The sequence below is a fragment of the Nicotiana tomentosiformis genome, chromosome 3 (genome assembly GCF_000390325.3).
Source record: "Nicotiana tomentosiformis chromosome 3, ASM39032v3, whole genome shotgun sequence".
Classification (NCBI taxonomy): domain Eukaryota; kingdom Viridiplantae; phylum Streptophyta; class Magnoliopsida; order Solanales; family Solanaceae; genus Nicotiana; species Nicotiana tomentosiformis.
Genome location: NC_090814.1, coordinates 120,486,113 through 120,506,438, shown reverse-complemented (window position 1 = coordinate 120,506,438; position 20,326 = coordinate 120,486,113). Strand labels below are relative to the sequence as shown.

Below are 20,326 nucleotides of genomic sequence, written 5' to 3'. Positions count from 1 at the left end.
ATGCTATGTAAATTTAATGGTTTAATTGGAGATTACATTTTCTTGGTCAAACAGATGTAAGTGCTGTTTTTTTGTACTTGTTTGCTTGAGTTGGAGCAGAAAATGGCAAAATAAGAGGGATGATCTTTAATGTTTGGCCTTTTGAAGTCTTGACGAATAGATAAGCCTTCAAGGTCAAATCTCTATTAAATTTAAAGTGTTGTCTATTCGTCAGGTGACATGCCTTAAAAAATTAAAAGTTCAAGATCAGCTCCTTGTATTAGGTTGTAATGGATTGGCCCCTCGATATGAAAAATGTCATTTTTCTAACATTATAACGAAAATAGCAGTGGGCGAGTCCGTTTTCGGATTAGTAATTAAAAAATAGTCAGCGTTTGTAAAATTATTGAAAAATAGCTACTGTTTTGCTGCAACACGGAAAGTTTCAGCACAATATACTGGAGATTGATGCACATGTGTATGAACTTTCAGCATACTATGCTAGAACTCCTGCACATGGAAAGTTCCAACATAATATACTGGAGTTTTCAGTATATTATACTGGTAGTATAATATGCTGAAAACTCCTGTATATTATGCTGGAGGTCGAGTATATTATACTGGAACTCCAGTATATATATTATGCTGGAAGTTTAGTATATTATACTGAAACTCCAATATATATATATATATATATTGTATTGAAAGTTTAGTATATTATATTGGAAGTCCAGTATATTATGCTGGTTCACGTGTAAAAAATTCGAACTCCAGTATATTATACTGGAATATTTTCCGGATTTTGAACAGTATTTTCATTCAGATTTATCTTTACATGAAAAGTGATTAAATTTCGATTATTTTTAAAATTATGACTATTTTTCAATCACCACTTGTAAATCTGACTATTTTTTGAATTCATCCCGATAACTGTGCTAATCGGTCCCGGAGCATTTGTTTGTAAACTCGTAGTTCATCCACCGAAAGAGATATTCTGCACACCATGTGGCCTTTAAAGGCTAATTTTTAAATCATATCCTCAGTAGCCTAGTAAATTAAATTTCACCTTCAAAAATAATAATGAGTTTATTTTTTGCAAACAGATTTAGTCCACCAGGCTAACAGAAATAGAATTTAATAGTGACGTAAAAATAGGGAGAAATTCAAAAGTAGCCAGATTCACAAGTGGTCATTAAAAAATAGCCACACTTTCAAAAGTAATCAAAATTTAGCTACTTTTTATGTAAAGATAAATTTGAACGAAAACACTATTCAAAATCCGAAAAATACTCCAGTATATTATACTGGAGTTCCAGCATAAGTATACTGGAACCTCAGCATAATATAATGGAGTTCCAGCATATGTATACTAGAACTCCATCATAATATACTGGAGTTCTAGCAAAGTATATCGGTCTAGTATAATATGCTGGGAGTTCGAATCTCCAATATATTATGCTGGAACTTTCCGCGTGTTGGAGTTCCAGCATAATATACTGGAAGTTCATACACATGTGCACCGAACTCCAGTATATTATGCTGGAACGGTCTCTGTTGCAGCAAAATAGTGGCTATTTTTTAAGGACTTGACAAACGCTGACTATTTTTGAATGACCAGTCCGAAAACTGGCTAGTCCGTGCTATTTTTACGTAAAAATAGGTCATTTGTGCAAATAGCCTCTAGGTGCGTATATATTCTTTGGTGCCTGCTTGTGTTGGAGCCTTGGAGGTCCAAGAGGAAGAAAAAAATATGAAATGAAGTCATGAAACAAATCTTTATGTAGGATAATTTTGGTTTAATTATTCATACTTTCTCAAACTTGTCACAATTTCACTGTAGTTTGACAAATTTCTAAATATTCCCTCTAATTCAATGTTTCATTACATTAACTTTCCAAACCATAAGGATATTCGGTTGCCAGAATAAGAATACTATCCCGGGATAGAATATAAAATTTTATTTATCCTATATTTGATTAATTATGCTAGTGGTGACATAAAATTTATACTACAATGGTTAAATTAGCTATTAGAAGATAGGGTAGCCAATATCATTGGATAATCCACCCATGAATATGGGATATCCTTGTCTATGCTGGTAACCAATTAACGACCCCTAAGTCTCCACTATGTCCATGTAGTATGTGTATTTACATAAAAATCACCCGCAAGGAAAAAAAGGCCAAAATTGGGACAACTATTATAATCAATTAATCACTGACCTTAGATGTCACACCCCTTTTTCTACCCGCAAAATAATATTGTGTGGATTAAAGGATTTTTTCAATTAAAGTGACAAAATTGAGTAGGGATTATTTTATTTACAGAGTCGCCACTTGAAATTGATTTTTATTGGTGTTTCAAGTCACCTTTTTTTTGAATCCCTAATCAAAGGAAGATTTGACTCTATTATTATTGGTCTGCGAAAACAAAGTTCGGGTAAGGAATTCTGTTAACCGGGGAGAAGGTGTAAGGCATTCCCCGAATCCGTGGTTCTAGCACGGTCGCTTTTATTGACTAAAATTTGGCTTGAATTATTTTTGGATAAAGTGTGTATTATTTGCCTTAAATTAGTATTGTCTAGTACCGCTTAATAATTAATAATTTTGGCCTAGGAGCGTGCAAGCACACAAGGTCTTTATTTGATTATATGTATTAAAACAAAGAACGTGTCGGTACACATGGTTTAAATACAATTAATATTGAAGAGTCAAGGAGCGGGAATGCACACATGACTACTTTATTAAAATAATAATAATAATAATAACGACCAAGGACCGTGTATGAACACATGGTCTACATCTCAAACGTGCCTAAAATTGCCTATCGCTTAAATTAATTTAAAAACGCTTCTTTTTTATATTTATTACTTGTTCGACTGAAAAATAATAATATTATTATTAAAAATAATTTTCACTAATGCAAGACTTTAAACCCGGGTAAACTTATGTTAAACTTTTATGGTATTGGGCCACTTATTTTATTTAACAAAAGACAATTTATTAGTTTTAAAGAAAATGCCCATCTTACTTTCTATTGTCATTGGGCCTACAAATTTTAGCTTATTTGGCCCATGTTGCTTAAGAGCCTCGATGACCGAGACAACACAAAATAACAAGTATTCTTCTAAGCCCAAATTGCTTCTTACATTGATGTCCAAACTAAAAATTATTTTTTTTTCATAAAAGAAACTTACATGCTAATTATTATCTTTTATCTTCTTAACCAACTTATTTCTTAAAGACTAACATAATATTTTTACTCATCTACACCAACATGGCACTAATCAAACTACACTCATTAACAACATAAAAATCATGACTAAATATAAAAACTACAAGAAACGGTAATACTTCAATGCTAAAGAGAAGAACTATATTAAGTATAACATTATGTTGACTATAATTTAAAGCATCAAAATATTTGAAGTTAGAAGTCTTTCTTAGATAATTATACATGAACCATGAAAGTAACTCACGAAAAAGAGCCCAAACTAAACAAACATGGTTAAAAGTGGGGTCTTTATCTTTTTCTTAAACTAAGTAATCTTAACAGAATGCAATTTCAATTACATATATAAAGAAGAAAACGATAATTTAACTAATCTTTAACAGATTTACATAATGATAATACTAATATAACATTCATCTTGAAACAAAAATCAGATCCAATATGTTCCATCAATCAAACCGGGATCAAATCCTTCTTATTATCATCAAGAATCTACAATATGAGAATTTAAAAGTTACCTGGTTTGTAGAATAATAAAATACAGCAGTGCAGCAACAAAAAAACTCAGCAGCAAATACAGTAGAAACAGCAGCAACTCAAGTGTTAAGACAACCCAGAAAACTCAACAAAAATGCTTGAAACTGGTAGCTATCAACTTCACAAATTGCCTAAGGGATCTTTCTATTTTTCTCAAGGTTTTTTGCACTCAAATAAACCTCACAAAATACTGAAATTTCAGCTTGTTATATGTATTAAGCTGCTGATTTTTCTCAAAGATCTATCTCTTTTTTGCAACTCTCCAAGATGTGTTTAAGTATAAGATAGAGTGTCCCCCTTTTCAGTGAGTAAGGAACTCTTTTTTCTAAGTGTCAGACAGTCTCTTTTATAGGAGAAAAATAGCCCTTTCAATAGGCAAATAAAGTTAAATTTTTGGACAGATTTTGGTTCACCAAAAATCTGTCCAAAAAACTAACTTTGTGTGTTAAACACTGTTCAAGGTCTGTCCCAAAGGTGAAAGGACAACCTGAAAATCTGCTGTGTCAGAAGCAAGGAGAAAAAATATCCTTTCAGCCACCCTACTAGTAAAAGTAAGCTACTATTACCCTATTTTGTGATAAAATAAACTAAACTTCAGATTTTAACCATCAACAACAAACTACTTGCTCAACACAAATCAAACTTGGACAACTATGAACTGACAAAGCATAGACGAGACTAAAAATGTAATTGAACTAAGTATTAAAACCAACTTGATGGGAATGAATTGGATTTGTGCAAACTAATTACTAAACCAATAACTAAATTCACAACTAATTCTCAAAACAGAACGAGCATCGTTAATAATCGAACAACAACTAACAACAACTAAATAATCGACTAACTAAGTGAACGATTTAATTAATACACTAAAGATCATATTTAAATCAATAACGAATCTAACAAACCACTAAACTAAATAGAGATAGCTAATTAAATAAACCTAACTTGAAACTCTAATTAACAAGAAATAACCAAAACAGAAAAAATAAATAAATAAATATATAAAAAAATCAGAAACTAATCTACTAAATAAAAAAATCAGAAATTAATTAAAGAGATGACGAATATACCTAACAAGTATGCTTGAAGCCAAAAAATAGCTAAAATGGGGGTTCGGGGCATTTTGGCGGTGGTGAGGCGGTGGAGCCGTGGCGGCGACGAGGATTTTGGGGGTGAAATGGGCAGGAAAAGATAGGTCTCGTGGAGCTCTATCCATTCATGTATGTGTTGTAGGGTGATGTTGGCCGGAGCTTCAAGAATTTTGACCAAAGAGTGGCGGCTAAAGTTTCTTAGATCTAAAATTCAAGGAATTTGAGGGTTTTTTGAAGGAATTGGTTTGGAGATATGGGAAGAGGAGGTTGTGGAGATTATATGGTGTTAATTTGAAGGTGTTTGGAGGTGGTCCGCCGCCGGTGGGTGATTTCCGGCGGCGGCGGCGGCGGTGGAGAGAAGAGAGAGAAGAGAGAGAGAGAAGAGAGAAAGAGTTATGGGTGAAATGAGAAAAATTTTCAGATTTTTGAGGCTTTAAATACCTCTTGAGAGATCAAATACGGACCATTAGATCAATGGGTGAGATTTGATCTTGGGTCACTTAATGAAACGACGTAGTTTTGAGGCAAAACTACGTCGTTCCGGACCCTTTCAAAGGCAGCCCCCTTATCTTGCACTTTTGGCCACTTTCTCTTTAAAATTTGGCCCAATTTCTTTCTTAATCCTACTTATTAAACTAAATTTATACAAATAAATAAATTAATTAAGTAACTTATTCAAATGATCAATTAACTAGATTAATTCACCAATTGAATAGTTAGTTAATTCCTAAAATGCACAAATAAAGAAAGAACTATTTTTTGGTATTTTTATGATAGGAAATATGCAATCAAAGACACAAAAAATTGGGAAATATAATTAAAGCAACAAAACACTAATGACTTTAGGAGGTGTTAAAATAGTACAAAAATTAGGTATTCACAGCTGCCCTCTTTGCTCGAGAACATGAAGAGTTTTCGTGCAAAGAAAAGTGAATGCCATGGCTAATTTTTGCTCACATATTACTCCAATGAAAGCATTTTTAAAAAAAAAAATGGTGACCGAACCCTGCTTCCGAGGTAGCCTACATATCCTTATTTAGAGGAATCAGGTCAGTGTAGTTCTGGGAAAATTTGGTAGGTGGGACTACCAGACACTAGATTTAAGACTGTTGTTGCTGCTGTTACTGTTACTTGCTGCTTGCATCAAAAGGAAAAGAGAAAGAACTACATATGTCTAGAAACTAAGAGTTACAAAATTCCTAATCTATGTGTCTTGTGGAGTCAAATCTTGATTCTTGACCTGCTCGCTTGTGTTGACCTTAGATTGGATCTTGATGCTCTTTGAGGAAAGGATCATGGCCCATTCTCGATTGCTTGCTTTCCGGATCAGAGTTCGGAAAAATGAAACTCGAGAAGCTGGGCTGCTGACACATTATCCAAGCTAACTCCAACTATCTTGTGACCGAAAACTTCTTTATTATGATGAGAAAGCTGAAGCTGCAAGCTTTAATCGTCACAACATGTGCTCTACGGCAGGGCCTGCAAAGCCATCAAAGACAAACAAAACGAACAAAATTTTCTGCCCCAGTTTGGCACTGAGAAAATCTTGCGAGTTATTGGGTAAACCTGCAGGTCAGCTTATTTTATTTGAAAGATCCAAAAATGAAACTAAAGGCTCCGAAAAGGATGTTCTTATCTTAGGTATAAAATTGATATAACTTGGACTTAGGAGGTGCGTGTCCCATGGGTATCATTGAAATGGCTGTGAGATTGAAGGACTCGAACTAGGAATTGCATCTCCTTGGAATAATGACTCATATTAGGGAGTGCATCTCCTATTAAAATGAATACGGTTGACTCAAGCCAGGAAGTGTGTCTCCTACGAGTGAGGTTGAAAGACTTGGAGGGAATGTAACCAGGGGTTGACGCCCTGTATCACTGAGAACGAATATAACCAGGGGTTGGCGCCCTGTATCACTAACAAAGAATGTAACCAGGGGTTGGCGCCCTGTATCACTAAGGGGGAATATAATCAAGGGTTGGCGCCCAAACTAGGAAGTGCGTCTCCTACGAGTGAGGTTGAAAGACTTGGAGGGAATGTAACCAGGGGTTGGCGCCCTGTGTCACTGAGAATGAATGTAACCAGGGGTTGGCGCCCTGTATCACTAACAAAGAATGTAACCAGGGGTTGGCGACCTGTATCACTAAGGGGGAATATAATCAAGGGTTGGCGCCCAAACTAGGAAGTGTGTCTCCTACGAGTGAGGTTGAAAGAATTGGAGGAAATGTAACCAGGGGTTGGCGCCCTGTATCACTGAGAACGAATGTAACCAGGGGTTGGCGCCCTGTATCACTAACAAAGAATGTAACTAGGGGTTGGCGCCCTGTATCACTAAGGGGGAATATAATCAAGGGTTGGCACCCTGTATCAGTGAGAAAGAATGTAACTAGGGGTTGGCACCCTGTATTACTAAGAGAGAATATAGCCAGGGATTGGCACCCTTTATCGCTGAGAGGGAATGTAACCAGGGGTTGGTACCTTATGTTACTGAAAGAAGTGTAACCAGGGGTTGGCACCCTGTATTACTGAGAAGGAATGTAACCGGGGGTTGGTACCCTGTATTACTGAAAGGAAACGTAACCAGGGGTTGGTAACCTGTATTATTGAAATGATTGTAACCAGGGGTTAGCACCCGGTATTACCGAAAGGAATGTAACCAGAGGTTGGCACCCTGTATTACTGAACGGAGCGTAACCAGGGGTTGAAAGAGTTCTACCTAGGTTAAACTACGAAAAACAAGCCTGGGCGAAGAGTACTTCTACCCGGAACTATGAGCTGGATCCCCCTAGGCGAAAACTTCTACCTCGGTTAAGCTACGAAAAGCAACCTGAGCGAAGAGCACTTCTACCCGGAACTATGAGATGGATCCCCCTAGGCGAAAAGGTTTTACCTTGGTTAAGCTACGAAAAACAAGCCTAGGCGAAGAGTACTTCTACCCGGAACTATGAGCTGGATCCCCCTAGGCGAAAAGGTTCTACTTGGGTTAAGCTACGAAAAGCAACCTCAGCGAAGAGTACTTCTACCCGGAACTATGAGCTGGATCCCCCTAGGCGAAAAGGTTCTACCTGGGTTAAGCTACGAAAAAAACAATCTGGGCGAAGAGTACTTCTACCCGGAACTGTGAGCTGGATCCCCCTAGGCGAAAATGTTCTACCTGGTTTAAGCTATGAAATTGGGAGGTGTGGACAGTAATGATGCATGCTACGAATAAAGGAAAGTGGAGATTTCGCGGAAACTTACCTTTGGTGACATTCGCCCTTTGAGAATCGCCATTCTGCACTGCTTTGATCCTGCTTCAAACAAAGAAAAATTTGTGAGCTTTTAAAGTGGTGGTCGGTTTGTGGCCTTGATGCCCTTAGTAGTTTGAATTCACCCCTCCGCTGTCGAAGAACTATTTTTGTCAGTGTGATACCGAGGTTCCCGAATACTTTGTATCGCTTTCTAGAGACATTGTCTTTCTGACGTTGCCCCTGGCTGTTTCATACCCGGATGTCCATGGTACCGCTAATCCTTGTCCCTAAGGCAAGACAATTTTCCTTTAAAATATAACTTAGTTGTCTTTCACCTAGAACCAATTTCTGACTGTAGTGCTTATCAACTTTTCCCATGAAGCAAGTTTTGCTTAGGCGACCTTTTCAGTTTCTTTGAGACACTTTGTCCGCCTTATCAAAAGAGATCACATTTGGATTCCTGCCTTCATCACTGCCGTATATGCTCCAAATTATGCTCGGTATTACGGGAAAACTGTAGCCAGTTTTGCAGCCATTTTTTTGCTTTGCTTTTGATGCAAGATTAGACCGAAAGGGAATATAAGAAAAATTATGGAAAAGAATAGAAGAGCAATTGGAAATGAAAAGGAATTGTGTCTAAATAAAAGGTATCCCTTTTGGGGAAAGAAATAAGGAGACTTATCTGGAGATATGTGCCGACTTCAATGAATCATGACATGCATTTTGGACTGGACACCTGATCTGTCTGAGCTGTCTAATTCTCAAAATACGTCGCAAATGTTCACCTTGAAACTGTCTTAGTTGTGCTCATGCCGGAGCATCGAAGACCCTCATTCGGCTAGTAGCGCCCTTTGCGGGTTTTCGCTAACTGGCCTCTCTCATTTCTCTAATCATTGGCGCCTTACAGTGCCCATACGGGTTTTCACCGATAAGACTCTCTCATTTCTTCTTCTTCTTCCTTTTTTTTTTTAACTAAGATACGACATGCGGAAGGTTGGCCAATGCCCGTGGCATGGGGACTTCAAGTATTCTCAGAGATCGATAAGAAGTTCTTAACAGGAAAAGGCGAAAGGAACCTTGAACTGAATTACAACTTTTGGAACTGTTTCTACAGGAAAAAACCGTAAGATAAAAACAAACTTCTGCCCCAGTTTTGGAGTATTGGGAATATGGATTTTTGTTGCGATGGGACCGAACCCAGGGTAAGGCTGCCTACGTATCCTTTCGGAATCAGGTCAGACGTAGTTCAATGACTCAGAAAATTTGTTGTTTGACTTATTTTTATTTTATTTTTTTATTTTATTTTTATTTTTATTTTTTTGGTAAGTACACATGTTCCAAAAGGTGAAAAACAAGGAAGAAGAAACATATAGCTTAAAAGGGGTAACAAAAGGGTGACACTTGCTTGGAATAGCGAGCAATGGTAGCCTTCGTCATCTCGATCTAAGAAAATCATGTGTGAAAGTTCCACAGTGGGTATATATCAGAGATAATATCTTTTGACTGCATCTGCATTAATAGTCATGTCTGGTACTCGTCCTTCTTCATCTACCAAGTGCAAGGCCCCTTTTGGTAACACTTTCTTGATGATGTAGGGTCCTTTCCAGTTTGGGGCGAACTTTCCTTTAGCTTCTACTTGGTGTGGAAGAACGCATTTCAAAACGAGTTGGCCTACCTCGAAGTGCCTTGGACGCACTTTCTTGTTGTAAGCGCGTGCCATTCTTTGCTGGTATAACTGGCCAAGGCACACTGCTGCTAGCCGTTTTTCATTAATCAACATTAATTATTCTAATCGGGTCTTTACCCATTCTGCATCTTCAATCTCCGACTCCACAATGATCAGAAGAGAGGGAATTTCGACTTCAGCCGGTATTACAGCTTCCGTCCCATATACCAATAGATAAGGAGTTGCACCAACAGATGTGCGAGCAGTCGTGCGGTATCCCAAAAGAGCAAAAGGCAAATTTTCATGCCATTGTCTCGAACCTTGGATCATTTTCCTAAGAATCTTCTTGATGTTCTTGTTCGCCGCTTCAACGGCTCCATTGGCTTTTGGCCTGTAAGGGGTAGAATGGCGATGCATAATTTTAAATTGCTCGCATACCTCCTTCATCAAATGACTATTGAGATTTGCTGCATTGTCAGTGATAATGGTATTTGGGATACCAAAGCGGTAGATGATGTTGGAATGAACAAAGTCTACCACTGCTTTCTTGGTGACTGCTTTGAAAGTGACCGCCTCCACCCACTTGGTGAAGTAATCAATTGCAACCAAAATGAATCTATGCCCATTAGAAGCCTTTGGCTCAATTGGCCCAATAACATCCATTCCCCAAGCAACGACAGGCCCAGGAGAGGACATGGGATGCAACTCCGAAGGTGGTGAGTAAATCAGGTCACCATGAATCTGGCATTGGTGACACTTGCGAACAAAACTGAAGCAATCTCGCTCCATTGTAAGCCAATAATACCCTGCCCGCAGAATCTTCTTTGCCAAAACATATCCATTCATGTGAGGTCCGCATACCCCCGAATGCACTTCATTTATGATTCGCTCAGCTTCTATGGCATCTACGCATCTCAACAAGTTCAAATCTGGGGTCCTTTTGTACAAAATTTCCCCATTCAGGAAGAAACCGTTGGCGAGCCGCCTTATAGTTCTTTTTTGATCTCCCTTGTCTTGCTCTGGGTATTCTCTCATTTTCAGGAATCGTTTTATGTCATGATACCATGGTTCACCATCTGGTTCTGTCTCAATTGTATTGCAGTAACCGTGGTGATTCCGAACTTGGATTTCTAGTGGATCGATATGGGTGTTTCCCGGATAAGGGAGCATCGAGGCTAAAGTAGCCAAAGCATCGGCTAGCTCGTTGTGAAACCTAGGAATGTACCTGAACTCGATGGTTTTGAATCTTTTGCTCAAATCTTGTACACATTGTCTGTATGGAATAATCTTGATGTCTCGAGTCTCCCATTCGCCTTGGGCTTGACGGATAAGCAAGTCAGAATCTCCCATAACCAATAGTTCATGCACATCCAGATTGAGGGCCATTTTCAAACCCATGATACAGGCTTCGTATTCTGCCGTATTATTGGTACAGAAGAATCGAAGTCGGGCTGTTGCAGGGTAATAATGTCCAATAGGTGAGATGAGGATTGCCCCGATCCCAACTCCTTTGATATTGACAGCTCCATCAAAATACATTTTCCATAGGGGGTTGTCGTCTGGAACTACTTCCTCTATTGAGCTGACCTCTTCGTCTGGGAAGTATGTGGTAAGTGGCTTGTACTCATCATCAACTAGATTCTCTGCCAAATGATCGGCCAAAGCCTGTGCTTTCATCGCGGTGCGAGTGACATAGACGATGTCGAACTCTGTGAGCAGGATTTGCCATTTTGCGAGCCTGCCGGTGGGCATTGGCTTTTGGAAGATATACTTCAGAGGATCCATTCTGGATATGAGGTAAGTAGTATAGGCCAAAAGATAATGTCTCAACTTCTGAGCGACCCAAGTCAAGGCACAACATGTCCTTTCTAAAAGGGTGTACTTAACCTCATAATTGGTGAACTTCTTGCTCAAATAATATATTGCTTGTTCCTTTTTGCCTGTTGCATCATGTTGCCCCAGAACGCATCCAAAGGAATTATCCATCACCAATAGATATAAAAACAAAGGCCTACCAAGTTCAGGTGGGACCAGTACAGGGGGTTTTGATAGATAATCTTTGATCCTGTCAAAAGCATTTTGGCAATCGTCTGTCCACTTGATTGCAGCATCTTTTTTCAGCAACTTAAAGATGGGCTCGCACGTGGTTGTTAGCTGAGCAATGAACCTACTGATGTAGTTCAACCTTCCGAGCAAACTCATGACCTCCTTTTTGTTCTTCGGGGGTGGCAGATCTCGAATGGACTTTATCTTAGAGGGATCCAATTCGATGCCTCTCCGACTGACTATAAAACCAAGGAGTTTCCCAGATCGAACCCCAAACGCACATTTGGCTGGATTGAGCTTAAGGTCATACCTTCGAAGCTGTTCGAAGAACTTTTTCAAATCATTCACGTCATCAACCTGTGTCTTTGATTTTATGATGACATCATCGACATATACTTCAATCTCTTTGTGCATCATGTCGTGAAAAATGGTGGTCATGGCCCTCATGTAAGTTGCCCTTACATTCTTTAAACCGAATGGCATGACCCTGTAACAATAGGTACCCCACGGAGTGGTGAAAGCGGTTTTTTCTGCATCACCCTCATCCATTAGAATTTGGTGGTACCCAGCATAGCAATCCACGAACGACTGTATCTCATGCTTTGCACAATTATCTACAAGAATATGGATGTTCGGCAAAGGAAAATTATCCTTCGGACTTGCTTTGTTCAGGTCTCTGTAGTCAACACAGACTCTAGTTTTTCCATCTTTCTTTGGCACGGGCACAACATTTGCCACCCAGGTGGTGTATCGTACGGCTCTTACAACATTGGCGCTCAATTACTTCATTATTTCCTCTTTAATTTTATCACTCATGTCCGTTTTAAATTTACGTTGCTTCTGTTGGACTGGTGGAAAATTAGGATACATAGGAAGCTTATGAACAACTAAATCGGCGCTTAAACCCGGCATATCATCATAAGACCAAGCAAACATATCTCTATACTCAAATAAAAGTTGAATCAAGGCATCTCTAGTTTTTTGTTCAGTGTGAATGCTTATCTTTGTTTCTCTGACTTCTTCATGACCTCCGATATTAATTGGCTCAGTTTCATTGAGGTTGGGCCTAGGCTTGTTTTCAAACTGTTCCAACTCTCTTTTTATTTCATCAAAAACCTTATCTTCATCATATTCGACCTCTTGATGCATTATTTCAAAATTAGACAGCTTTTTGAGATCTGGGCGTGAACTCCACATGCATGTCATGTTATTAAAGCCGGCATTAACAAAACTGAAATGGAAATAAAATGGCAGGAATTAGGAAAAGGAAAAGATACAAAATTTAATACGAAAATGAACTGCATTTCATTGAATTTGAAAGGATATAAGGGTTAACGTCAAAATAAAACAATCATATTAAGATATTTGGATTACAACCCTGAAAGTAAACCAAAGTACAAAAGAAAGAAGCTGCAAGAGTCAACTACCAAGACTCCTTCCTTGTGGGGAGAGGAGTTGCTTCCCAGTTATTGAGCATGGTTTCTGGGCCAATTAGTTGCATATCGGCATGACTAGTGCCTTCACCGGCCTGGATCATATTCACTTCAGAAAACATCTGCCTGAGGCCATGGTAAATTTCATCAATGTTTCCATGCGCCGAGGAAATTTGACCATGTTTGAATCGTGGCTCGACAAAAGTGTAGAAAATGTGAGGGATAGGTTGCTGCAAGACCCACCCATGCTTTTTGCGGTGCTTGGCTTTGTCTTCGTCTGCTTGTGTTGGCCTGAAGCCTAAACCAAAAGTACCCCTGTTACTAAACGGAGAAATGGGTTCTGAAATTCCTTGCAATGATGCCCCCAAACCTTTTCCTGGCTCATAACCTTGTCTCATCATAAGTGCAGCCACCATTACGGATGTGGCAGAGAGACGCGGATGTAGAATGGGTTTTCCTTCTTCAACATGGTCCACAACAACTACTTTGAAAGCCTGATAGACAATAGACTCGCATCCTTCCTTGGCCTCAATACATGGTATTAACGGGTCTTTATAAATGGATGACTCGTCTTCTCCGTGAACAATAATTTCTTGCATGTCGTGATGCAAGGTGGATGGCACAGCTCGGGCCGTATGGATCCATGGCCTTCCAAGAAGAAAGTTATAAGAAGTTTCCATGTCCACTACTTGGAAGACAATTTCAAAATCAACAGGCCCAATCATCATGGTGAGGTTGATCTCCCCAATGGTATCTCTCACTGAGCCATCAAAAGCCCGGATGCGAACATTGCTGGGTCGGATCCTGTCTGTATTGATCTTCATGCTTTGCAAGGTAGAGAGAGGGCATACATCTACACTCGAGCCTCCATCAACCATGACTCGCTTCACATAATGCCCCTCACATTTGACAATCAGGTGCAAAGCCCTATTGTGACCGGCTCCCTCCTCAGGAAGTTCATCATCAGTAAAGGAAATTTTGTTAACCTAAAAAAATCTATTGGCCATCTTCTCTAACTGATTCATGGTGGTATTCTCTGAGACATGTGCCTCGTTCAGGATTTTGATTAGTACACGGGTATGCTCTCCTGAGTGTATAAGCAGAGATAACAGAGAGATTTGGGCAGGAGTCTTTCTCAGCTGGTCAATGATTGAGTAATCCTGAACTTTCATCTTTTTCAAAAACACCTCCGCCTCTTCTTCAGTGACCGATTTCTTTATTGGCATTTGGCCTTATCTGATTTGCTTAGCCTTCCTCAACTCTTCTGGAGAGTAACACCTCCCTGATCGAGTCAAACCTCCAGTTTCCCCCACTCCTTCTATGATTTCCTTACCTTTGTAGGTTACTACAGTTTTGTCGTAGTTCCAAGGGATGGTTTTCGTATTTGTTACACGGGGTTGTGTGGCAGGCTTGATTATGATCGGCTCTATTATACCCGTCGTACTGCCCTGATTCTCCTTTGTGATGGGGTGAACTCCAAGGACGTATAACTTTGGGCTTGGAGCATTGGAGCGAACCTCCAACCTCGAGATTTTTGGAACAAATAAAGTTTCCCTCTCTGAGCTCTGGCACCTTTCACAATCAATGGTGCATCTAGGCTTGGACTTACTTCCAGTTTGGTTCCCTCTTGAATTGTTACCACTGTCATTTCTGTTCGACCAAACGGCTTGTATACATGATCCCGTCCAATCATTCCCACAAAATGAACATCATTGTGTACTGGCAACGGGTTATTGGTCACATTAGGAGGGTCCTCGCCATTCGTGACTACAATCAATTTTTCAACAATGAGTCTTTCTACGGCTCTTTTCAGGGTCCAACAGTCATCAGTGCTATGCCCCGGAGCACCTGAATGGTATTCATACCTAGCATTTGCTTGAAATCCGTGCGAATCAGGATGCATATGGTGGGGAGCGATAGGTCCAATCACGCCCATCTGCTTCAACTTCTTGAACAGACTAGAGTATGATTCAGCTAATGGAGTAAATTTTTCCACCGGCCTCTGCTCTCGACCATAATCCTGCCTAGGACGAGCATTGTAGGGTGCCCAAAAATTTTGCTGCTGAGGTCGGGGGAATCTTGGAGCTGGTGCCCGTACCTGTTGATTGGGAGGACGAGCATATGATTGAGCATTAAACACTGTATATTATGGCGGTCCCACGGAGTACTGAGGAATTGGCGGGGGATAGTAATGTTGAGGGTAGCTGGATTGCCCCTGTTGAACTTGCACATAAGGGTGCGATGCCCCTCTTTGAACTTCCCTAGATCCCGAAGTCATCATGGACCCTTCATCTCTCTTCTCTCTATTTGCCAAACTTCCCGACCCATTTGGATAGCTTGGGTGGTGGCTTTGAGAGCAGCTTGACTTACAATTCTGCTAGTCTTGAGGCCATTTTCGACCATTTCTCCTATTTTGATCGCTTCCGCAAAAGGTCTACCCATTGCGGACATCATGTTCTGAAAGTAATCAGGCTCTTGGGCCTCTAGAAAAACAGTGATCAACTCGTGGTTATCCATGGATGGCTTAACTCTAGCTGCTTGCTCCCTCCACTTGATTGCATACTCCCTAAAGCTTTCAGTCGGCTTTTTCTTCATATTGGACAGGGAATTGCGATCCGGCGCAATATCTATGTTATATTGAAATTGTTTGATGAAGGCTTGGGCCATGTCATCCCAGACATGCCAGTGAGAGATATCTTGGTCAATGAACCATTCGGAGGCTACCCCCACAAGACTTTCCCCAAAATAAGCCATCAGTAATTCTTCTTTTCCACCTGCACCCCTCAGCTAGTTGCAGTACCTTTTCAAATGGGCAATATGGTCACCGTGTCCATCATACTTCTCAAATTTTGGGGTCTTAAACCCTCGTGGCAAATGGATGTGAGGGAACATGCATAGATCACTGAATGAAACACTTTTGTGACCTCCTAGTCCCTGTATGTTCTTTATGTTTTGTTCAAGACTTTTCATTTTCCTGGTCATCTCATCCGGCTCAACCATCTTGACAAGCTTTTCGTTTTCCACTGGTGACTCGTACTGAGGAGTCTGATTATATAGAGCCGAGACCCCGAAAGCTATATTTGGAGAGTAGTATTGGCCATCATAAGCATGAGATGGTGGCTCGTTGATTGGCCTCGTCACAGGAGGTGGAGGCGGGATTGTGTATGCCGGTGCGCCAGACACGACTGGAGGAGTGTTCCTGACCGGTACGACTGGAGGTCGCACATTAGAGGTACCCGGAGCAACGTGGAGGCTGTAATTTGGCACATACCTTGGTGGTAGGATGTGGTCGCTCGTTGTATGGAGCGGTGGTTGAGTAGCTAGGGGTATGGTGGAAGTTCCCTCTGAGTGACCACGGGGTGGAGGCTGACCAGACACCCAAGCTTGATATACATCAGACAATTGCTGTCTCAATTTTCTTATTTCCTCCGACTCTTGTTCAACTGATTGACCCTGGGGGTCGTCAGTGATCAGCTCGATCTCATCATCGTTGGTCATTACTACTACTCTCTTAGATCTAGTGAAGTAATGGTGTGTTGTCAGTTTCACCACAAACCAACCACCTTAAGCTTACTACATAAGACACAACAAACGTGTTAGGGTTAAGCAATTTATAGATAAGAATCACACATAATGTGCCATGCTCCAATCATTGTCACTATTTCTAGCATGCTTTTGGAGGCTTCATGTTTCATTCCGGCTTATGAGGTTGCTTCTTATTGACGCTCTTATTTTCTTCTCTCTTTTTTTTTTTTTTTTTAAACTTACACCTCATTTTGATCTCTCATCTTAGAATCATTGAAAAATATTTTGATCGAACCTTTTTTGGGTTGCCTACGTATCATGTCGCCGCATGAATCAGATCATTACGTAGTTCAGGAAGATTGGGAATAGACTGGCCCATTTTTCATTTTCTTTTCTTTTTTTTATTTATAAAGACTTTTAAATATATTTTTTTTAGTTTTTTTTTTCTTTTTATGGAATTTTGAATTTTTTTTTTTTTTTTTTTAAAAAAAGGAATTCTAAAGAAGGAAGAAAATATTTTGGATTTTGATTTGAAGATTCTTTTTGTTCTTTTTTTTTTCGAATGAAAGGTTTTGGAAAAGAAGAAAAATATTTTTGGATTTAATATTTTTTTTTGGATTTTCTAAACAAAGAATTCTAGAGAGGGAATCAAGGAAAGGGGGCCTATTTTTTTATTTTATTTTTATTTTTTATTTTTAATTGTGGCCGGAACCGATGAGGTTTGCCTACGTACCTCATATTCGGTGAGAATCAGACCCGCGTAGCTCGGTGGATGAGAAATAAAAAGGTAAACTAACTCTTTTTTTTCATATACAATTAATCCGACAAAATCTCCTAGCAAGGAAAATATTTTCATTTTTTTTTGAACTGGTGAAAGAAAATGTTGAATGAAAAACTTCTAAAGAAGAAAGATCTTTTTTTTTTAATTTCGTTTTTTATTTTGAAATTTTCGAAAGAAAGACTTCTAAAAAAAAAGAAAATATTTTGGATTTTCATTCTTTTTTTGTAAATTTCAAAAGAAAGAAAATATTTTTTGGATTTTGATTTTTTTTTTTTGAATTTTGGGAGAAAGACTTTTAAAAAAAAAAAGAAGAAAATATTTTTGGATTTTTGGTCTCAAAAAAGAAACTTCAAAAGAAGCAATTAAAGGAAGATATCTTTTTGGATTTTTAAAAATTTGGGGCCGGAACCGATGAGGTTTGCCTACGTATCTCACTTCCGGTGAGAACCAAACCCGCGTAGTTCGGTGGATGAGAAATAAAAAGGTAAACTAACTCTTTTTTTTTTTTTTTCATATACAACTAATTCGACAAAATCTCCTAGCAAAGAAAATATTTTCAACTTTTTTTTTTTTCGATTTTTGTTTTTTTGAATTGGTGAAAGAAAAACTTCTAAAGAAGAAGAAAATATATATATATATATATATATATATATATATATATATATATGAATTTTGATTTTTTTTTTAAATTTCAAAAGAAAGAAAATATTATTTTGGATTTTTGGTCTCAAAAAAAGAAACTTCAAAAGAAGAAATTAAAGGAAGATATCTTTTTGGATTTTTGAAAATTGGGGGCCGGAACCGATGAGGTTTACCTACATATCTCACATCCGGTGAGAATCAGACCCGCGTAGTTCGGTCATAAAACTTCCAATGAAACTAATTATATTTTCTCTCTTTATGAAAAATTAATCATGGACACCAAACGCACCAAATCACTTTTTTTTTTTTAAGAACGAACATTTGTATGGAAATCGGGAGCATATTTTTTTTTATTTTTCTCTGCTTGTTCAACTAATCCACCCTAAAGCCGGTCGACATGCAAGCCTCCCAAATAAAGTAACATGTAGCACATAAGTGAACGTTATGGTCTCAAAGAGGATACTTGTCTTATACGGACCCGGCCCTTGTGCCGAGTTTCGCTAAGTCAAATGCACGTGATGCAAATAAAGCGAACCTACTAGGGATATCCGGTATGAGGTATATTCTTCTAGGTTGAAATCCTGATGGAGGAGGTGTCTAGACTGGCTTACTCGAGCGGACAACCCGAGCCGAAGAGCGTCAAGCGTCACCAGTAGTAGAACAACACTGGCTAGCTAACGACTCTCTCGCCTAAGCATGTGTGACTAAATCCTTCACCAGAAGCTGGTAGGCTAACTGGCTTTATCTCAAGACAAAAATTTTGTGATGCTGGTAGGCAAACACAACATAACTAACTATAAGAAGACTTAGAGGGGTGCGAGAGAGGATACAATTTATATGTACAGTTCAACAATATCAAAACAGTATAAAGTGGACAAGTAACAAATTAGGCCCAAATAAATCACAATATATACAAAAATTAATAAAGCCAAATAAAGTCAATATACAAGCTCGAATTCTTAATGTCCCCAGTAGAGTCGCCAGAGCTGTCACACCCCTTTTTCTACCCATAAAATAATATTGTGTGGATTAAAGGATTTTTCCAATTAAAGTGACAAAATTGAGTAGGGATTATTTTATTTACAGAGTCGCCACTTGAAATTGATTTTTATTGGTGTTTCAAGTCACCTTTTTTTTGAATCCCTAATCAAAGGAAGATTTGACTCTATTATTATTGGTCTGCGAAAACAAAGTCCGGATAAGAAATTCTGTTAACCGGGGAGAAGGTGTAAGGCATTCCCCGAATCCGTGGTTCTAGCACGGTCGCTTTTATTGACTAAAATTTGGCTTGAATTATTTTTGGATAAAGTGTATATTATTTACCTTAAATTACTATTGTCTAGTACCGCTTAATAATTAATAATTTTGGCCTAGGAGCGTGCAAGCACACAAGGTCCTTATTTGATTATATGTATTAAAACAAAGAACGTGTCGGTACATATGGTTTAAATACAATTAATATTGAAGAGTCAAGGAGCGGGAATGCACACATGACTACTTTATTAAAATAATAATAATTCTAATAACGACCAAGGACCGTGTATGAACACATGGTCTACATCTCAAACGTGCCTAAAATTGCCTATCACTTAAATTAATTAAAAAGTGCTTCTTTTTTATATTTATTACTTGTTCGACTGAAAAAAATAATATTATTATTAAAAATAATTTTCACTAATGCAAGACTTTAAACCCGGGTAAACTTATATTAAACTTTTATGGTATTGGGCTACTTATTTTATTTAACAAAAGACAATTTATTAGTTTTAAAGAAAATGCCCATCTTACTTTCTATTGTCATTGGGCCTACAAATTTTAGCTTATTTGGCCCATGTTGCTTAAGAGCCTCGATGACCGAGACAACACAAAATAACAAGTATTCTTCTAAGCCCAAATTGCTTCTTACATTGATGTCCAAACTAAAAATTATTATTTTTTTCATAAAAGAAACTTACATGCTAATTATTATCTTTTATCTTCTTAACCAACTTATTTCTTAAAGACTAACATAATATTTCTACTCATCTACACCAACATGGCACTAATCAAACTACACTCATTAACAACATAAAAATCATGACTAAATATAAAAACTACAAAAAAAGGTAATACTTCAATGCTAAAGAGAAGAACTATATTAAGTATAACATTATGTTGACTA

The 20,326-nt window shown here is 38.5% G+C and overlaps 1 long non-coding RNA gene across 1 annotated transcript; it reads right to left on the bottom strand.

Annotated features, from left to right (window-relative positions):
- Window positions 1-3,332: 3,332 nt before the first annotated feature.
- Window positions 3,333-5,245, bottom strand: LOC138907182 (uncharacterized). The gene is made up of 2 exons (XR_011414952.1): window positions 4,821-5,245; window positions 3,333-3,702 (listed from the first exon to the last, which is right to left on the bottom strand). It is a non-coding gene; the product is annotated as an uncharacterized lncRNA (long non-coding RNA).
- Window positions 5,246-20,326: the final 15,081 nt, after the last annotated feature.